Source organism: Meriones unguiculatus, chromosome 8, assembly GCF_030254825.1.
Source record: "Meriones unguiculatus strain TT.TT164.6M chromosome 8, Bangor_MerUng_6.1, whole genome shotgun sequence".
Classification (NCBI taxonomy): Eukaryota; Metazoa; Chordata; class Mammalia; order Rodentia; family Muridae; genus Meriones; species Meriones unguiculatus.
This window is the reverse complement of record NC_083356.1, coordinates 5530710-5544589: the sequence shown is the minus strand read 5'-3', so window position 1 is coordinate 5544589 and position 13880 is coordinate 5530710.

Genomic DNA, 13880 nt, shown 5'->3' with positions numbered 1-13880 from the left:
TCAGATGTCTGTGTAGATAAAAGCTTAGCGTCTGCCAGGTCAGTGAGGGCTGAACAGGTGTGCAAATTACAAAGGATACCAACTTCCTTCCTGTGATTCTAGTTGTTAGAAAAATTAGAGGATTTAAAATAAATTATTTTAAGATTATGCTTACATGATTTCCCTCTTCTTTTTCCTCCCTCAACCCGTCCCACGTAACCCTTTTTCTTGCTTTCAAAGTCATAGCTACCTTTTCTTTATTGTTATTACACATATATGGAGAAATTTTGGAAATTTTATGCCCTAGTATTTTCCCAAAATGTCTTCTTTTAAGATGTCATATGACAGATTTTAATTATCACTTACCTAATGGCTGTACATCACAAAGTCTAAAATTTCCTCTAGTCGTTATTAATCAGTAATTTATACTAAGATTATGATCTATGGTGTAGGATCTTTCTTATGTTGCTATTTCAATAAATACTGAAAGATTGTTCCAGGGCCACAATCTTATTTAATAGACAACATATCTTCTCTCCTTTCCACACAATATTGTTCCTATTGGTCCCCATTCAATTTCTGTTCATCCGAGGCTTGCACCTCCACTATTGTAAGAGATTTAACTGCCTTATATATAGCATACAATCTTCTAGCATATAAACATTAAGAATACAGATACAAACGAAGCTATATCGTGCCACATGGTTTGTGAACAGTGGTACCACACTGTTCAGTACACAGCTGGCTAAAGAATCCTTTGGACTCAGGTTCACGTCTTAGTCCCAGCACTGAAGTCTGTGTGAGACCTGGGGAAATTAATCTCTAAAGCAAGTACCATCATCTGAGGGCAAAGTCAGACTCCCAGTGTCGTCACACAGGATGCAGAAGGTTGCTGTTTGCAAAGATGCCTGGAACCTAGCAGGCACTTAGCAGATGGTAACGGTTCTGATGAATTGTGATGGTTTTCATTCTCTGCGTGGTTTGGGGTTCTCAGCCCAGCTAATAATGAGAGGTGGGCTCATCGCAGTGCATCTGTACAGGACGTCTTATCCTGGAACACCTGGGCTGAAAAATGTTCCAACACCAGCTCTCAAAGACTTTGTGATTTGCTTCCAAGAGAAAAAGCCAGGCATGACTCAGGCATTAATCTAAATGTGTTGGTAATGAAGTTGCTTCCAATCTAAGAATGAATTCAAACAGGAAATGGAAAGTTGAGCAAGCACCAAGTAAATTTAGAGCCACACACAGCTCCCAAAATATTAAAATGTGTATGCCTGTTTGCTCTTTTAGTGTCCATCCTTCCTGAAGAGTGGGGCAGCATATGCCTCTTTGAGGGTGTTCCTCTTCTTGTCAGGACATGGGGAGCACTCTACAGTGAAAAACGAAGTAGGCATTTCTGAGGAAGCTTGACCCATGAGACAGTGATGAGACAGAAAGTCCAAACAGCCCCTGGTTCCCAGTTATGAGTCATTTCAACCTCTCACCTACCCCCTCTTTTTATAACAAGTTATATTTCTGCCTGGAATTTCCAACCATAGTTATTTTGCCTCTAAGTTCTCTCAATCGTATCAGGCCCAGGAAGATTCATCTTGGTGGGGTTGGCAATTCTAGACACTGTCCACTATTCCACTGTTCTCCAAGTTGCATCTCTAGAACTTCGGTACATCGGAGGCTGGAAGGAATGGCATTACACATAACACAGGGTACCCCTTTGATTGGGAGCCCCAGCGGAAGTTCTTCCTAGGGGCAGAAGTGCTGGGACCCGTGAGCCATTTGGAAGCTTCTGTTCACTTCAATATATTTTTAAGTCACCTTACAAAGTCATGTGAGGAAGCTGGACTCTAACGTTGAGATGGAGTATGCTCTTGGACTTCACGGTTGCAGACTCAGCTCCTCACAGCTGCTCTGGAGGGAAGATGAGGGGACCTGTGATTCTGAAAACACTGAGTCCTGCATGGCTGGAGGAACCAACTGCTACAACTTGTCCTCTGCCCTCTGTGTCTATTCAGCACACACACACACACACACACACACGACATAAATAAATGTGATAAGAAAACAGACAAGAAATCCTTTGAAAGGCTGTTGTATTTCTTAACTATTAGGTGGAGAGCCATGGGTTTGGAGTGTAACAGAGGAAGAAACATAACTACAGATATCTAAATCCTTTAAGAAAAAAAAAATAGAATGTCACTTCATTTCTACCTGGAGTTGAAAAGTATAAGTACTACTGATTTGTGAAAATTCACAATGACAGTTGAAATAACATTAGAGGGGAGACATGGCATTTCCTGGTTGTCATGACAACACCGTCTCCTTTCTCAGCTGATGTGTTCATTCAGGTGTTGCACCTAATTTAGGATTTGACTTTCGAGCTGACGAAAAAGGACTGAGGTCTGGGAAGATCTACCTGTTCTATCAATTAAGACGGCGTGCATATGTGGAAAGGATGCTCAAACACAACAAAGGCGTTCATCCAGGCGGTAGTTTCCATGGAGATCCGATTCCCAAGCAGGCTCCGTCTGAAACGAGGGTTTACTCGTCAAGATCAGACAGAGGACAGGATTTTGCAACTCAGGTGTGAACGGGGCACCTGCTCTGGTGTCTGACTATGCTCTGGTGTGTTTGCCAAGTTTTCACTGGTGCCCAGATGAATAACAAATCATGAAGGTTCTTTTGTTGTTACTTGTTTGTTTGTTTGTTTGCAACTCAGAGCTAAGATTAGACTGAGTAATTAGGATGCAGAATTTTAGTAGGAAGGAGATGCAAAGGACTTCTACATGGATTCCCATTTTCTGAAAGCTGAATGAGCTGAGGAGACCCATACCCAGAGTCACTGCACTCACTGGAGCCAGAGTCCAGCTTGACATCCCTCCAGCTCCCTTGGAACCACCACGCTGACTGCAGCTTCCCGTGAATGCTCCAAACACTTGAACAAAAGCTGCTGGTGAAAAGACTTTCAAGACCTCCTTAAAAAAAAAAATCCCTTCCTCATGAGTCACCAGCAAAGTTAAGCTTATATAAACATGACAAATATTCGTAATTTACAATGGGAGTTTACGTCCCCTCCAGTTATAGACACAGACAGATGGATATGCTACATGAGGAATTTAAACAAGACCCACATGAAAAATGCTTCGCCGTGAAACATCTATTACTAAGCCTTGATCTTCTTCATTCAGGTCCAAGCTAGGGTGTAAATAATCCCCAAGTGATATAAAGAAGAAGTAACTATTTAAAAAATCTCACATGTTCTTTTTGTTAACCTCCAACTAATTAGCTAGATGCTTTACACTTCATTATGGGGGAGGGGGGGAACACTAGCTGCCTGACATCTCCTTGCACTTGGAAGATTTTCTCTCAAAAGAAAAAAATAATAAATTCTAGACAGCATCTAGTTAAATTGATAAATAAAAGCGCTTCAGTGTCTTCACAAGAAGTTTGCCTTGGTTTCAAGTATTTGTGTGTGGTTTATTATTTTTAATCTCAAAAGCACTGAAATATGAAGATTTTAAAGACAGTAATGATTTTGTGCAATTATTTCCTTAACAGGGAACATGACAGTTGACAGTTTAAGGTTGGAACTGGGCTGAGCGCTGGTCAAGTGGTGAAAAAGCACTGGCTGCCCTTGCAGAGGATCCAAGTTCAAGTCTCTGCACTGCATAGTGGCTCAAAAATCATCACGACTCCAGTTTCAGGGGATCTAACGCCCTCTTTTGGCCTTCATGAGCACTGCATGCACTTGGTACATACACATTCAGACAAAATGCCCATAGCCTTAATATGATACACCTAAAATAAAAATAAAAGTTAAAAATAATTAAGGTCGGAACCTCTGAGATGATGTGATACTATAGCTGTACATAACTTAGGGAAAGGTTTTATGGAGATGGTATTTTTGTTACAGCTAGGAGTTGAGCACACACATTAAATGGAAGAGGAAAGCTTGCACACATGGCAAAACTAGAGAAGAGAAAGAAAATAAAGGTGAAGGATGACAAAATGGACGGGCCCTTGCTGTAGGAACAGGTGTAGACGTTGGAACCCCTTCACAGACTGGAGAGTATCTCAACGTGAGGGAGCTCTTGAGCTCTGACACCTGCAGTGCTTGCGAGGAGGCATTTTTCTGCCCATAAAAACATAACACTTCAGCTATAGAAACCTAAGATTTCTAACATTTTCTTACCATTATTCTTTAGTATGTGGATATCAAATTAGTATAACTTTAGATTGTACTATATTAAAACATTTAATGTTTGGGGGAAAGGGATCTCCCCTTTACTGAGGAAAAGAGGGGGGAGGGAAAATAGGACTGGGAGGGAAGGAGGGATGGGGCTACAGCCAGGATGTAATGTTGTGGATATAAACTCGTTTTTGTTTTGGTCCCAGGTGTGGGATGTGGGGCTGATTCCGATGGCCCACAGCAGCAGAGTGTTTGTTTCATGTGGGCTCTGAGAGGAGCTCTTTGCCAGCTGCAGATAGGTTAAATCTGAGGACTCTGGAGAGAGAGAGTAAATGTCAGAGCCCAGAAAGGAGATCGGAGAAAGAACATTTGTTGCTCCCTCTTCCCCCTTGCTGCTCCTGATTTCAGTTGTGAGACAAGAAGATGGAGATCTCCCAAAAAGGATTGGACTGGCTCCAAGGAACACAACAACCCTAACCATCAGCTAAGAGAGAACTGTGACCCCTCTCCCAATAACCCTTTCTCTCTCCTGCCTAGTATTGGGGTGTTGGAAGGGATTAGGATGAGTAGGGAGAAAAAAAACATAAGAAATGTAAATAAAAGAGTTTATAAAAAAGTATGCCAACAATGTAAAGTGAATAAAAAATAAATTATTAAAAATATTTAATTTTATAATGAATGGCATTACTGTTAGGAGGTAACCAACCATTTTCAAATGGAATTCAAAGCCCATTCTATAGGCTGGAGCTCATACATTGTAACATAAACCTGGTAAAACAAAGACAAATAAAACCCAGCCCTATGGGTGTGGAGGTCATAGGCCCATGGTGAATCTACTACAGTTGTTTTGCTAGATGGGTATGTTGTCAAAACTGTCTTACAGCCATACGTTTGTTGCTATGAACTTTGAGATGCTTCCTTTTCAGTGGGCAGCAATTAATGCAGGGACTAAAACCTTAAGTTATAACTACAGAAGAAGAGAGAGACAGAGAGACAGAGAGAGAAGGAGGAGAGACAGAGAAAGAGGAAAGAGAGAGAGAGAGAGAGAGATGAGAGAGAGAGGGAATTCTTTTGTATGGACAGACAGGGAAACAAACAGCATTAGCAATCGCTAAAGTAAATTTCCTCCCTTCATGTCTCCTGCTTGAAGAGTACAAGCCATAAATGCGCTCCTCATAGCTTAATATTTTGCGCAGTGAAATCAGCACTGTCTTCTGTTTACCTTCAGCACAGGCAGGCTCATGGCTGAAATGAGAAAATATGGATAGTCTAAAAAACATGACTCAACATGCATAGTAACGAGCTCTGCATCTCCTTTGCAATCTGTGTTTGTCTGAGTGCTGAGTCGCAGAGAACAGAATTCCCTTTGTTAGGCTGACGTAAAACACGTTCACTAAAGAATATTAGAAAGCTCACAAAATCACTCAACATCCTAGATGAGCAGTTTCATAGATTGCTGCAGGCCTGGCTGCTAATGATGTAGCTGCTGTTACCAACCCTAGAATCACTCCCACCTTTGCCATGGCCAAGAGCATACCTCCAGCACTTTCAGTCCTAGAAATTCCTCAGGTTGGCCATGGGTAACCAGCAACCAGTATGTCTCCATTCCGCCAGTCCCTCGGGTAGTTTGCCTCTAAATCACAGCCCCACAAATCTGCCTAGTAAAATCTGATGAGCATAGCTTCACCCTGGAGGGCACAGAAGGTTATGAAATGTAATTACCCTGGGGAGGTTCTCAGTGGATTGAAAAATATTAAAATACAGACAGGTATTCAAAACACATATGCTTCACTCATCACAAATGGTACTAGTTTCCCGAACCATACCAGGAGAATAATTTTGTAGACATGTTACATGTATTCTTCACCTTAATGTGAGTACATCATTTTATTTTTTTCCCCATTAGGTCTAATATAAGGAAATCAAGTGAGAAACAGATGGCAATGAATTGCTCTCTGCCTTTGACTTTTTTATATATCAGCTCTTGCTTCTGAATAGTATCCCACATCTTCCTGAGAATATGTGTAACATTCACAGCTTTCAACAATCTCATCCTCTACTCATGGTGGTTGTGCGGTATGGTCAACATACCGACTTCAGGTCCAAAGCATGACAGTACTCAATCCAGAGATAGCTTCCTCCCTCTTTTGTTCTGGGCACACAGGGAAACTCCATATTCAGGATCCCTTGCAGCTAAATGAGAACCAAGTTCTAGCCAATGGAATACATAATAACGCACAAAGTTTATCAGCTGAGGGTTTTTACAAAGGGGCTGTGCTTTCATTACATTTTCTTTCTTCTACCTCATAGGTACAGAGGGCTGAGGAAATAGCACATCTATAGATGGAAGAGACTGGGTCCATGAAACACCACAGAGAGCCATACTTGTCACCCATTGTGGTGGTTTGAATAAATATGTCCCTAATAGAGTCATATATCTGAATGCTTAGCAACCAGGGAATGGCACTATTTGAAAGGATTAGAAGGATTAGGAGGTGTGGCCTTGTTGTAGGAAGTGTGTCACTGGGGGTGGGTTTTGAGGTTTTCAAAAGTCCATGCCAGGCTTGTGTTCTCTGTCTCTCTCCCTGCCTATAATCAGGGTGTAGCTCTCAGCTGTTGCTCCAGCCCCAGCCTATGTCCCACCATGGTCTCCATCATGATGATAATGGACTAAACATTCAAAACAGTAAGCAAGCCCCCAGTTTATGCTTATAAAATAATGTAGCTGCTTTTTGCTCTTATCCTAAAAATCTGCCTGAGTCTAAATTGAAGAGTTTTTGTATTAATGACATTGGCAGAAGAAATTTCTAGAAAGCTTTGTATTGACTTTGTCTTGCGATTATTAGTAATCACTTATTAGATATTAATTACTGCTAAACAAATCTATAATGAAAAGGAGCAAGATGAACAAGAAAAAAACACAAAATGTATAATTTGAGGAGAAGAGAAGCACTAGGGAGTATAAGGGAGCTAAGTCAAGTGTCCAAAGAAATAAACAGTCTAAAGAAAAGCCTGATGCTAAATGAAGTAAAGGGAGTGATGACTTCATGGCAAGATCCCACCCAGCTAAGATTCCAACTAGTGAAAAGCAATTCAAGAAAAGCTTAAGCAGTGAAGGAAACTATCAATAACAGAAAGCTGATGCCAATATAATTGAACAAGGGGACCATGTTCCAGCCTCAGCAAGCAAAGGTTGGCAGCTTCGGCCCCATGGTTTTGGCTTTAGAGTCAAAGATACAAGAAATGGGTTGTGGGATCTCCCACCACTGCTAAATAGAGTTGCTGAGGCCAGGTATGGGTCAGACAGTGCCTGCATGGAGTCTTGGAGAGGCCATGAAGCTGTGAAGGTGAAGCACAGATTGCCTTGGAGACCCCAAGGTGTAAGAGATGCCAGAGTCATGGAGTATCTGCCAAGAAAAGCTGCAGACTGGGTATGGAACCAACTCAAGAGAAAGAAGTATATTATAGCCAACAAAGCTGAAAGGAGTTGGAGATCTGAAGAGTCTTTTGACATTAGGCTTGGAGGTGCAAAACTTGGAGTTTGTCCTGCTTGTTTTTAAGCCGTCTTTGGTTGGGTGTTTCTTTACTATGCTCCCTTTGTTTCCTTTTGGAATAGTAATATGTATTCTGTCTCACTGTATGTCAGAAGTATGTGACCTGCCTTATTATTTTGAATTTATAGGTGGAAACAGTTAAGAGATTGCCATGAGTCTCAGAAGAAACTTTGAATTTTGGGTGTGTAAACATTGGTGAGACTGTGATAGATTATGGGGGTTTCTGAAGTTTGACTGAATGCATTTTTGCATTATGTTATGGCTACAAGCCTATGGGGACCAGGGAGCGGAAAGTGGTAATTTAATTAAAAATGGCCCCCATAGACTCACATATTGGAATGCTTAGTTACCTAAGAGTGGCACTATTTGAAAGGATTAGAAGGATTGGGAGGTGTGACCTTATGGAAGGAAGTGTGTCACTGGCGGTGGGCTTTGCAGTTTTAAAAGCCCATGCCAAGCCTAGGCTATCTTTCTTCCCACAGGCCAGAATGTAGTTCTCAGCTACTGGTCCTGTACCTGCCTGCATGTCATCATGCCCCCCTGCCATGATGATAATGGACAAAACTCTGAAACAGTAAGCAGGCCCTGGTTCAGTGTTTTCTTTCATAAGAATTACCTCAGTCGTGGTGTCTCTTCACAGCAATAGAACAGTGGTTGGAACACACATAAACACCCACGTAGACTCTCATTTGAACAATTGATTAATTTATGTTTGAGTCACCATTAATTTTGGAGGTCTGTTCTTTAACTTCATATACTCCTACTGACACATTTAAATAATAACTTGAACCTTATTGCAAACTTTAAAAGTGGGATATGTCTTTATAAAGTACACATAAACACATGGTTCCCCCTGAACTGTAACAAGTTACACAATGCACTCTGTCTTTAAACACTCCTCAGTGGCTTAGTGACTGCATGATAGGGCACAGCGGCCAAGATGATGGTTGGTTGGCACTCATGGGTGAGTTAGTTCACCCATGTCTCACTCAGCTAGATGCTGTGCTGCCTTTCAACTGGCTTACATGCATGTCCTCTTGGTCACATCAGAAGAAAGCTTGATGGAATACTGCAAAGCCATTACAGTTTTTGAGAACATTTCTTGACGTTCTTGAGCTATTGTCAGTGGCATCATTTTTTGCTTGCCCTGAGCAGCCATCATTTTCCTATTATTACATAATCCTTCTCTAACAGTCTCAGCCAGTAAGGAGCAAAATGCAGAAAAAAATGCTTGAGAAAATGGGCATTATATTCCTCACTGTACTCATGGAAGATGGCTGAACTCTCTCCCCTTGGAAGCTGCATTAACTTGGTCAGACTAATGGCACATTACTCAGCGCTGAAGGAGCCAGCTTCCTGAGGAGGCTCAAGTAAGCTTTCCCGGAAAGACTTAACGCACATCAAAACGTGAACAGACTCTACTCCAGTTTTTACAAAGAGTAAAGACCTTTTAAGAAACAATCTCTTCAATTCTATAAATGGAAGAAATAAAAGCCATCAGCAATAAGTGTGCTGTTGATCCCACCTGTGTGGATCTGAGCTTATACAGTGAAGATATCCAAGCATAGTCTACTTCCTTTGCAGACATGGAAACATATGTATGCCTCTTTCTATCCATGTCTGCCTCTGTGCGCATCCGTGTGCATGGCTGCATAATTAGTTCTCACAGTTCATGACTGTGTTCCTTACTTTTGTGATGTAACCGTACCTGCGATTAGAGTGAATGTGTAATGGGTTCTGCCTGCGTCGTTTTTGTGGTGGTGGTGCTTACTTTTTTTGTGGCTCCATCATTCTGTGTATTTCTTGATGGGAGCTGAAACGAGAAGGCAGCGCTGTTTGTTGCTCTGCTGGCCTTCACCTGAGCCAGGTGCACATCTGGGACAGTTTGTTCCACCTTGTTTTTAAGTAGCAGAATATCACAGACTGGGGAATTTATAGAGAATAGTAATTACTTAGATCATGGCTCTGGAGCTTGGAAGCGCAGATGTGTTGAGAGCTAGCTTGTTGCAAAGCAATGCTGTAGAAAGCATCATGAGGAGAAGGGAGAGAGAGAAAGAAAGGAGGCGAAGAGGTTGATGGGGGACGAAGGGGAAGTGGGTGCTGAGGTCATCCTTCACAAAGGCACCACCCTCACGGTAACAAACCCACCGCCTGTGGAAATGATGTCAGTCTACTCACAGGCAGAGCCCTCACACTCCAGCCACCTTGCTCTGGGGACAAAGCGACCATCACTTGAGAACCTCAGTTCTGGGAGCTGATAGCACTGACTGTGGGGCTGGAAAGATACAGATTTAGCCACAGAGGACCAGTAAACAATGATGACTGCCGGTTATACTTTATATACACGGGATATCCTTGTAAGCCCGAATCTGTAGAGTGTGAGTTATGCATGACGCGTGCTCTATATTCAAGTGGAGGACTCATTTCCTCAGAGACAGTGGCAAGAGGGCCCATCATAACAGCCGGCATCAGCTGCTGCAATCAAAACTGAATAAATAATGAGACGCTTCGGACAGAAGGGCCATTCAGCCGATGCTGAAGGGTTCTGAATAATCTGCAGCTCTTCCCTTTATGGTGAAGTAAGTAATTAGTGGCTAGCAATCTCTTCTTTGACAATTTCTTTAACTACCCAATAAATTTTTATACTCACTTTATTCTTTACTGTATTTTTCTGCTTTTACCTCATAGCTATTTTTGAATGACTATAACCATTACTGAAAGTGCCTGCCCCCTTCTGTGTTACCTGCTGAGAAGCAGCATTTGGCTAAAGGAAAACGGCTGGTTATCAGCTACAGACAAAAGCGCCACAGCCAGGGAAGCATGATACAAACCGGACATCACCTTCCCTACAGCATCTCTCCTGAGGCCTTAGAGTCCTGAAAAAAAAAAAAAAAAGCATTAATAGATCAGCAGCCAAGGCCGGGGACATCAGAGGGATTTACTTTGCTTTGTTTTTGTTTTTGTTTTTTTTTAATCTGGCTGGTGCCTATTCATTATTAAAACAGTTAAGAAATCTCATCCTCAAGGGAGGCCATCATGGCACATTCCTACCTGTGTTACTTATTTATATCATTGCTTAGGCTATTGTCACAGCTTATGGCGCCTCTAGGCTCTGCTTTTTAAGTTTTTTTTATTATTATTATTACACATATTGTTATTGGTTGGTGTATGCGTGTTGATGTTCGAGCGCCATCACACGCTCATGAAAGTCAGAGGACAACTTGTAGGCTCAGTTCTCTTTTTCTGCCTCCTGGACCTCTCTGATCAGGCTCAAGCCGTCATGCTTAGCAGTGAGAACCTCTACTCAATGAGCCATCTCACCAACCCCAGAGATCCCCTTCCTAGAAATGTGACTCCTCCTTTGGTCTCTGCCATTTCGGAAGTGATGGGGTGAGAGGATAGTAGCTTCCTCCTGCGTGTCTTCCTTCTTTTCTTTTCTCTCTCTCTCTTTCTTTCTTTCTTTCTTTCTTTCTTTCTTTCTTTCTTTCTTTCTTTCTTTCTTTCTTTCTGTCACTGTGATAAAACATTCTGACAAAAAGAAACTTGGGGCATAAAAGATTTACTTCTGTTCAGAATTCCAGATGACAGTCTATCGCAGTGAAGCCAAGGTGATGGGAACTTAAAACTGCCAGTCACATCACATCCACACTTTGTATTTGGAATTAGGGTTTTGTAGATAGAACTGGTGAAGGAATTCCATGTGAGATCCTCTTGGATTTAGAGCTCAAAGCAAGATGGGAGCAGGCGGGGTGGGGGAACCTACAGACGGGACTGAATGGGATGGTGTGACAGTTAAAAAGAAGATTTTTCCCAAGAGCCAAGAAAAGAGTGTGGCCCTGCTGTCCTTCATCCTCCGGAGGCCTTACAGAATGCTTTTTGGTCTTTAAAACGGTTCTGTCTGTGGTGATTTGCTAAAGCAAACTCTGAGCCGCCGATAGAGCTTCCACACATGGAGACCTCTCCTTATTTGTTGCTTCCACCCTGTTAGAATTAATTCTTGGCAACTGGAAAAACTCACCCAAAGTTTAGTTTGTAAGGGTTGTTATTGGGGTTGCATTGTGTGGGGTGATTGAGGCATCGCTGGCTTCACAGCTGAACTCAGCATCATGATGTCTCCTGGCCCCGGGGAGTTTAGCTGCTATTCCACGGCTCTAGGCCCGAGCCATCTAATCCCATCTATAGGCCAGCCCACACGCTGAGGCATCTCGTTAGCGTAAACCATCTATGAACTTGTCACATCATCTGAATAAGCTACCAGGCGTGCAAAGATGGGCAGTAGATAATAAATAGATTGTCATCGCCTGAGGAAGCTCCCAGCGTGCAGAGGATCTCTCACAGGAACAGAGGACCAAGAGAGTCGTAGTCCTTGTTACGAACTCTGCTACACAAGAGGATTCATTTCTGGAGACCATGTTAATTCTCCCTGCCTGGGAGATTTCAAGGATTAAATAATGTAATAGGTCTTTTTGGCACCCGTGCCCATTCTGAGTAGTAGCATTCTATTACTGAGCTCTGCCACTGGCCTTCTTGGACTCACAGCTCTTGTCCGCTCTTGAGAGCAATGGAAATGTTTTATGCATTTTATAGACTTCACAGTAACTGTATCTTGCACGAAACATTCTAATACATATTTATCGGCTCTCTCAAAAGTATATCTATGGTAAAGGCTAGAGCGTTGGAGATTGATGTGTCCTCGGCCTTGTTTGATTTAAATAAGGAGTGCTCGCAGAACAAAGGCGAGAGCAGCAGCAGCTGGGTCAGGGCAGCCTCAGGTAACGAGCAAAGTGAAAGTGGGCTGCACCTCCCGATGGCCAGACACTGCGTGCATTTCTGTGTGCTCGGGACGTGGCCTCAGCATTGGAAGGAGTAAGAGCTCTTGACATGGATCATTTGTTATTTAAAAAAAAAATTTTTTTTGAGGGCTGAGGAGATGGTTCATTGTTTAAGAGGCCTTGATGTGCAAGGTCTGAGCTCGAGTTCCCAGAACCACATAAGAAGCCAGGCGTGATTTCATAAACCCTCCGCTGTGGGGAGCAGAGACGGGGGATGCCTGGGGTTTGCTGTCTGGCAGCCTAGCTCCAGGTTCAGTGAGAGACCCTGCCTCAGGGAAACAGGAAACCCCAAATCCTTCTTTCTGTGAGCTCACAGACGTTCACAAACACCACTCACACATATGCCATACACATGCTTATACACACGCCCAAACATATACATATGTGCATGTGTGTGCACGCACACACACACACAACCTAAATAAAATGAAAATATTTCATGGCTATTATTGCTTCGTATGCCTACAAAAAGCAATTGCAAATTATGCCATCCATAACAGAAACAAAACTATAAAATGTCGCAGATGACATCACCAAATTTTACAGGACTCCTTTAGAGACAACTACAAAATACAGTTGAAGAACACCTCATACCATGGATGAAAAGACTCAATGTCTAGAAACATGTGATGATCCAAAAAAAAAAAAAAAAAAATTAACTGTAACTCCAATCCAATCCTAAGAAAATCCCACAAAGTATTTTTTATGTAATATGGCAAGATGGAATTGAAATTCACATGGAAAAGCACAGGCAGAGCGATAAGGGAAATAATTTTGGAAATAAAAAAAACAAACCCCAAATCTTTAATTTCCAATATCGGGCTGTGATATTAGGTTCAGTAACCAAAAACAACAGCAACAACAGCAGCAGCAGCAGCAGCAGAGCAGAACTAGATAAGTGGGTGGTAGCAGGGGCAAACGCTGAAGATGCTAAGCGTGGCCTTCCCTGTGGGTGGGTGTGCTGTTCATGAACACTGGTAAGGTATGTGGGTGTCCCCTGGTGAGAAGAGATGAGATGCTGCCTCAGTAGCTAAGCATGCTTACTGCGCCCACAGAGGAGCCAGGATCAGTTCGCAGCACCCACATGGCGGTTCACCCTCGTAACTCCACTTCCAGGGGATCCAACGCCTCCTTCTGGCCTCTTCAGGCTCCTGCATGCTCGTGGTGCTCATGAGCTCACCCAGGTACACACACACACACACACACACACACGTGCTCATATAAATGAAGTAAATAAATTTTAAAGAAATACTATTGTCTTTATTTAATACTTGTTAATGAAATAAAGTCAAATTAAATTGAAGATTTGAAGGGAAGATAGCTAAGTGTATA